The sequence below is a fragment of the Pristiophorus japonicus genome, unplaced genomic scaffold (genome assembly GCF_044704955.1).
Source record: "Pristiophorus japonicus isolate sPriJap1 unplaced genomic scaffold, sPriJap1.hap1 HAP1_SCAFFOLD_70, whole genome shotgun sequence".
Taxonomy (NCBI): Eukaryota; Metazoa; Chordata; class Chondrichthyes; family Pristiophoridae; genus Pristiophorus; species Pristiophorus japonicus.
In genome coordinates, this window is record NW_027254613.1 from 76911 (window position 1) to 82910 (window position 6000).

Below are 6000 nucleotides of genomic sequence, written 5' to 3' on the forward strand. Positions count from 1 at the left end.
TCGGTTATCGCAACTGAAGTCAAACTCCTTTTAAAATATGCAGGATGATCCCGATTATGAGAAAATACGTCTTAAAGGGGCAGTTGATGAACCGGAACTGACAACCATCCCGTTTGAACAGACACCGAATGATCCAGGACAGGAAGCACATCCATCTCACACAGTTGTAGAATGGGACTTCACGGACAGCAAGTCCCTTTCAAAAGATTAAAGTGGGATTTCTATCATTCCTGAACGCAATTGTGCTGTGCGTGAGTGAGCGCGGATCTCAGGACCACGAGGGGCTGGGACAGTTTGTGAAGCCACAGGTGATTGACAGGCAGGAAGGAGGGAGGGAAGTAAAACCAACCCAGACAAAAAGACAATTTAAAACATATATATATTGATCACAATAAGACAATAAATAAATTAACAGTTTTATTGCAAAAAATTTAATTTGGTTTGATTTAAATAAATAAATAATTATTACTTAATCTATATATTTTTGATTGAACGAAGGCTGTGCGACTGCATGAAATCCACTGGAAATCAGAGCGTGCAGTCAGTAAATACCCAAACACAGTAAGCCCATGGTGTAAGACAAGCCACGAGGGAAGATATGGGGAACAAAGGCGATCTTTTAAAGTCGCGAGTGCCTTTCTGCTGGATCTGACAGCAGCTGCGTGTGCTGTGAAAGAGCTCAAATGTAATAGAGCCCAGTGCTGGCAGAACAGAAAAGGCACATTTATTGTGAAAGTTAAAAAGTACGGATTGTTTGTATATATGCGTATACATTAATATTTATATATATATCTGTATAAACAAAGTCAGTCAGTCAGTCATGTCTTGTCTTGTCTTGATTTGATTTGTGTTTGAAAATAAGGGGGAAGGAGCTCATCATGTCACACAGCCCAACCGCAAGCTCTCGCTAAAATCGCTAAGTTTCTAACTTATATAATTTGCCTTCTTTCAGATGTGGAACAGCAAAATCATACAGCAGATTCTTCTCCTGTCAGGCAGTCCTCGAATGCGTGTTCAATCAAATCAGTGTGGCTTCAAGTTGCATGTAATGCATTTTTTCTCCCATGACATGAAATGCACAGTAAGATCGCGCAGCACGTTTGCACACACTCCCTCGCTACACAAACACACCAACAAACTAAAATTCCTGCAACTTCCAAAGGCAGTTTTTGAAATTTTAAATTTACAATCCGGGACAGACAGCACATTCCTTTTAAACAGATACATAATGATCCGATACTGAGAGCACACCATTTTGGAGAGACAGAGAATGTCCCCGGACAGACCAGCACATCACCTTAAAAGGGATACAGAAACACAGTGAACAAAAACAAAGAATTCTGTAAAACTGAGCTGGTCATGTACATTCTGTGGATGAAGAACCCGGGCTCACGTTCAGTCAGCTGATCATTCCGATATTTTAAGAAAAATGTAAAGTTTACAGATTTTTTCCACGAAAATAGCGCCTGGAAATAAATAGGCAGCGAGGAAGGACAAAAGGGAATGCCTGTGATACAGTGGAGCGTAGGAGTGATTGAATAATAAATGGCACAATGCGAAAAGGCAAAGTGGGTGGTAAGCGGGCTATACAGTAACAAAGGATGGACCAGAGGAGGTGTTAGTGGGAACTGCAGAACCATTAGCAGACAATGGGAGTGGTGCTTATGATCCGATACGTCGAACCGAATGTTGAGGCCAGAACACTACAACATGCCTGGAATGTAGGGTCTGAACGCCTTTTAATCAGACAAGGCTGCTTGCCCACCCCGGATTGATTTCCTGTACGGTTTAAATTCGGCAGCCAAGGGATTAAATCCAAAACCAGCTTCTCCCACCTTTTCAGCGCTAGAGAAACAGGACGCACTCATATTCAGGGCAGAGTCTGTTTCACGTTGAAGTTGAGATTGACGCTGAATGTATCCATATCCCATGGAGGTGAGCTCATGCGTGCAGAAAGGAAGATCGACTGATCAAGTATTGGCCAGAATCAAACACGGGTTTAGGTTGTCCAATGAGACACAGAGCCGAGTACATCTGAGATACATGAACTTTACTCAGTTCGGTGAGTTTCACTTTGCTCCTGGGAATCTCCAGGATTTTTGGACGCTGTGTGAACAACGGAGCGCAATCAAACGTTTTAATTTGAAACATGTCAGTTTTCTCACATGTCGACCGGCTTAAAAGTGGTTTTTTGACTAAAAGTTGTCAGGGCTCATCCGGGATTTGAACCCGGGACCTCTCGCATTTCAATTATTAGAACCCCTAACCGAGAATCATGCCCCCAGACCAACGAGCCGCCGACAGCAAGGGATCTAGCGCTCAGATTCTGACGTTCGTTTGCTATTCGGCCCATCGTGCCTGTGCTGACTCTCAGAGACCGATCTCATGAGTCCTCCTCTCCATCGTCCTGCTAATGTTTTCCCTTTGATGAACAGATTATTCTTTGAGACATTACTCCACCAACGAGCTGCATCCTTGTCAGTAAAATGTGAATTTGGCAATGAGGTTAAATGTGATTGCTGAAAAAAACCGAGTGGAAACGGTTTAACACAATAACGACGAAGCTGGGGGCATACTGGATCAGCAGTCCATTGCCTGCACCTCAGTCACCTTGTCTCCTATTTACTGCAAATTCAGACATCCATCCCCTACTTTTTGCATTCAAACAGAAATAATGTGCACTAAAGTCTACTTCACCGCATATTCTGCCCGTGCAACAAGATCGACAGTGATGAAAATGTGCCATTAGCTTTTTAAAGCAAACAGCCTTCCTTTATATCAGGTGAGTGACTGCACGAGATGGTTGGTTTTGAGGCAGAATCAAAACAAAGAATACAAAATTTCACGCGGCGAGACTCCTACCTGCAATCTTCTGATAACATCACAATTACAATCGAAGTCAGACGACTTATACATTAGGCCACGCGGCCGCTGCTGCTAGTATGAAATTTGTTGTTTCTTTATAGTGAGAGCAAATTTGGGACAAGGCTTCGATCAAGGAGTGGATTTCGGAAAACATGGGCATATTTTGTGTAATGAACCGATGTGCTGCGATATGGATGTGCACGGACACAGGCAACGTCAATGTATCTTGAAACACAACAGTTTAACAATCGGTTATCGCAACTGAAATCACACTCCTTTTAAAATATACAGGATGATCCCGATTATGAGAAAATACGTCTTAAAGGGGCAATTGATGAACCGGAACTGACAACCATCCCGTTTGAACAGACACCGAATGATCCAGGACAGGAAGCACATCCATCTTACACAGCTGTAGAATGGGCCTTCACGGACAGCACTTCCCTTTCAAAAGATTAAAGTGGGATTTCTATCATTCCTGAAGGCAATTGTGCTGTGCGTGAGTGAGCGAGGGTCTCAGGACCACGAGGGGCTGGGACGGTGTTGAAGCCACAGGTGATTGACAGGCAGGAAGGAGGGAGGGAAGTAAAACCAACCCAGACAAAAAGACAATTTAAAACATATATATATATGATTCCCAGTTTCTCCCTCCCTCCCTGCCCTGGAGGTACTGAGGCTCACGCTCACTCCTTCCCTGCTTGAGGATGTTGAGGCCCGCACTATCTCCCTCCATGTCCTGGGGGTGCTGAGGCCCACAGTCCTTCCCTCCCTGCCCTCGGGGTACTGAGGCCCAATCTCCCTCCCACCCTTAGCTGGGAGTGCTGAGGCCTACACTCGTTCTCTATCTGAGGGTACTGAGCCCCACAGATCCTCCCTCTCTGCCCTGCGGGTACTGAGGCCCACACTTCCTCACTCCCTCCCTGTACTCGTGGAACTGAGGCCCACAATCCCTCCGTCTCTGCCCTTCGGGTGCTGGGGCCCACACTCCCTCACTCCCAGAACTGGAGGTGCTGAGGCGCAAACTCGCTCCCTCCCATCCCTGGGTGTACGGAGGCACATATTCCCTCGCTTCCCGCCCTCGGATACTGAGGCTCACACTCCCTCCCTCCCTGCTTGGGGGAACTGAGGCTCACACTCCCTGCCTCTCTGCTATGGGGTACTGAGGACCACACTCTGTCTCTCTCCCTGCCCTCGGGGCCCTGAGGCCCACACTCATTCCCACCCTACACTGGAGGTACTCAGGCCGACACTCCTTCCCTCCCTACCCTCGTGTTCCTGAGGCCCACTCTCACTCCCTCCCTCCATGTTCTCCGGCTACTGAGGCTCACACTCCCTCCCTACCCTGGGCGTACTGAGGACCAAACTCCCTCCCTATCTTGATCTTCTGAGGTGCACACTCAGTTCCTCTCTGCCCCGAGTGTACTGAGGCCCACACTCCCTCCCTTTCTGTCCTGGGGGTACTGAGGCCCACTCTCACTCTCTCCCTGTCCTGGGGGTACTGAGTCCCTCACTCCCTCCCACCCTGTCTTGGGGGTACTGAAGCTCACACTCACTCCCTCCCTGTCCTGGGTGCGCTGAGTCCCACATTCCCTCCCCCGCCTGCCTTGGGAGTACTGAGGCCCACACACACTCACTCCCTGCCCTGGTGGTACTGAGGCCCAATCTCCCTCCCTCCATGAGCTGGGAATGCTGAGTTCCACGCTCTCTCACTGCCCTGGAGGTGCTGGGGCCCACATTTCCTCCCTCCAGGTACTGAGGCCCGCACTCCCTCCCTCACTGCCGGAGTGGTCCTGAGGCCCTCACTTACTACCTCCATCACTGCCATGAGAGTACTGAGGCCCACACTCGCTCCCTGACTTCCCTGGGGTACTGAGGCCCATACTCTCACCCTCCCTCCCTGGGGGTATTGAGACTCACGCTCCCTCCCTCACAGCCTGGCCCGGGGGCACAGAGGCCCAGACTCCCTCCCTCCCTGCTCTGGAAGTACAGAGGCCCAAACTCCCACCCTACCTTGCCAGAGGTGCTGAGGCCCACACTCACTCCCTCCCTGCCCTGACGCTCCTGAGGTCCACTCTCACTCCCTGTCCTGAGGGTCCTGAGGCCCGTACTCCCTCTTTACCTGCTCTGGGGTTACTGAGGCCCACAGTCCCTCCCTCCCTTCTTGTCTTTTGGGTTACGGAGGCCCTCACTCGCTTCCTGCCCTGGGGTTACTGAGGCTCGCACTCCCTTCCTCTGGGTACTGAGGCCGACACTCCTTGCCTCCCTGCCCTGAGGGTACTGAGGCCCACATGCACTCCCTCCCTCCCTGCCCTGCGGGTACTGTGGCCCTCACGCCCTCGCACACTTACTTGGGGGTAATGAGGCTCACACTCACCTCCACTCTCGCTGCACTGTGGGTACTGAGGCCCACACTCCCTTCCTCCCTGCCCTTCGATTTCTGAGGCCCACACTCCCTCCCTCTCTCCGGGTACTGACGCCCAGACTCCCTCCGTCCCAGCCCTAGGTGTACTGAGAACCCCCTCCCTGGGGGAACTGAGGCACAAACTTCCTTCCTGCATGCCCTGGATGCACTTACGCCCACACACTCTCCCTCCCTGCCCCTGTAGTCCTGAGGCCCACACAGCCTCACTTACTGCAGTGGGGGTACTGAGTCCCACATTCCCTCCCTCTTGCACTGGGGATACTGAGGCCCACAATCCCACGCTCCCTGCCCTGAGAATACTGGGGACCACACACCCTCCCTCCCTGCCCTGGAGGTTCTGAGGCCCACACTCCCACCCTCCCTGCCCTGGGGGTACTTAGGCCCACACTCCCACCCTCCCTGACCTCCCCTAGGGTTACTGAGGCCCACACGCCCTCCCTCCCTGCCCGGCGATACTGAGGCCCACACTCCCACCCTCCTTGCCCTGGAAAACGGAGGCCACACTCCCTCACTCCCTCCCAGCCCTGGCGTTCTAAGGCCCAGAGGCCATCCCTGGCCTTTTGGTGCAGAGGCCCACACACCCTCCCTCACTGCCCTTGGTTACTGAGGCCCTCACTCCCTCTCTCTTCTGTCCTTGTGGTAATGAGGCCAAAACTCCCTACCTACCCTGGGGATACGGAGGCCCAGACTCCCATCCTCCCTCCTTGGAAGTA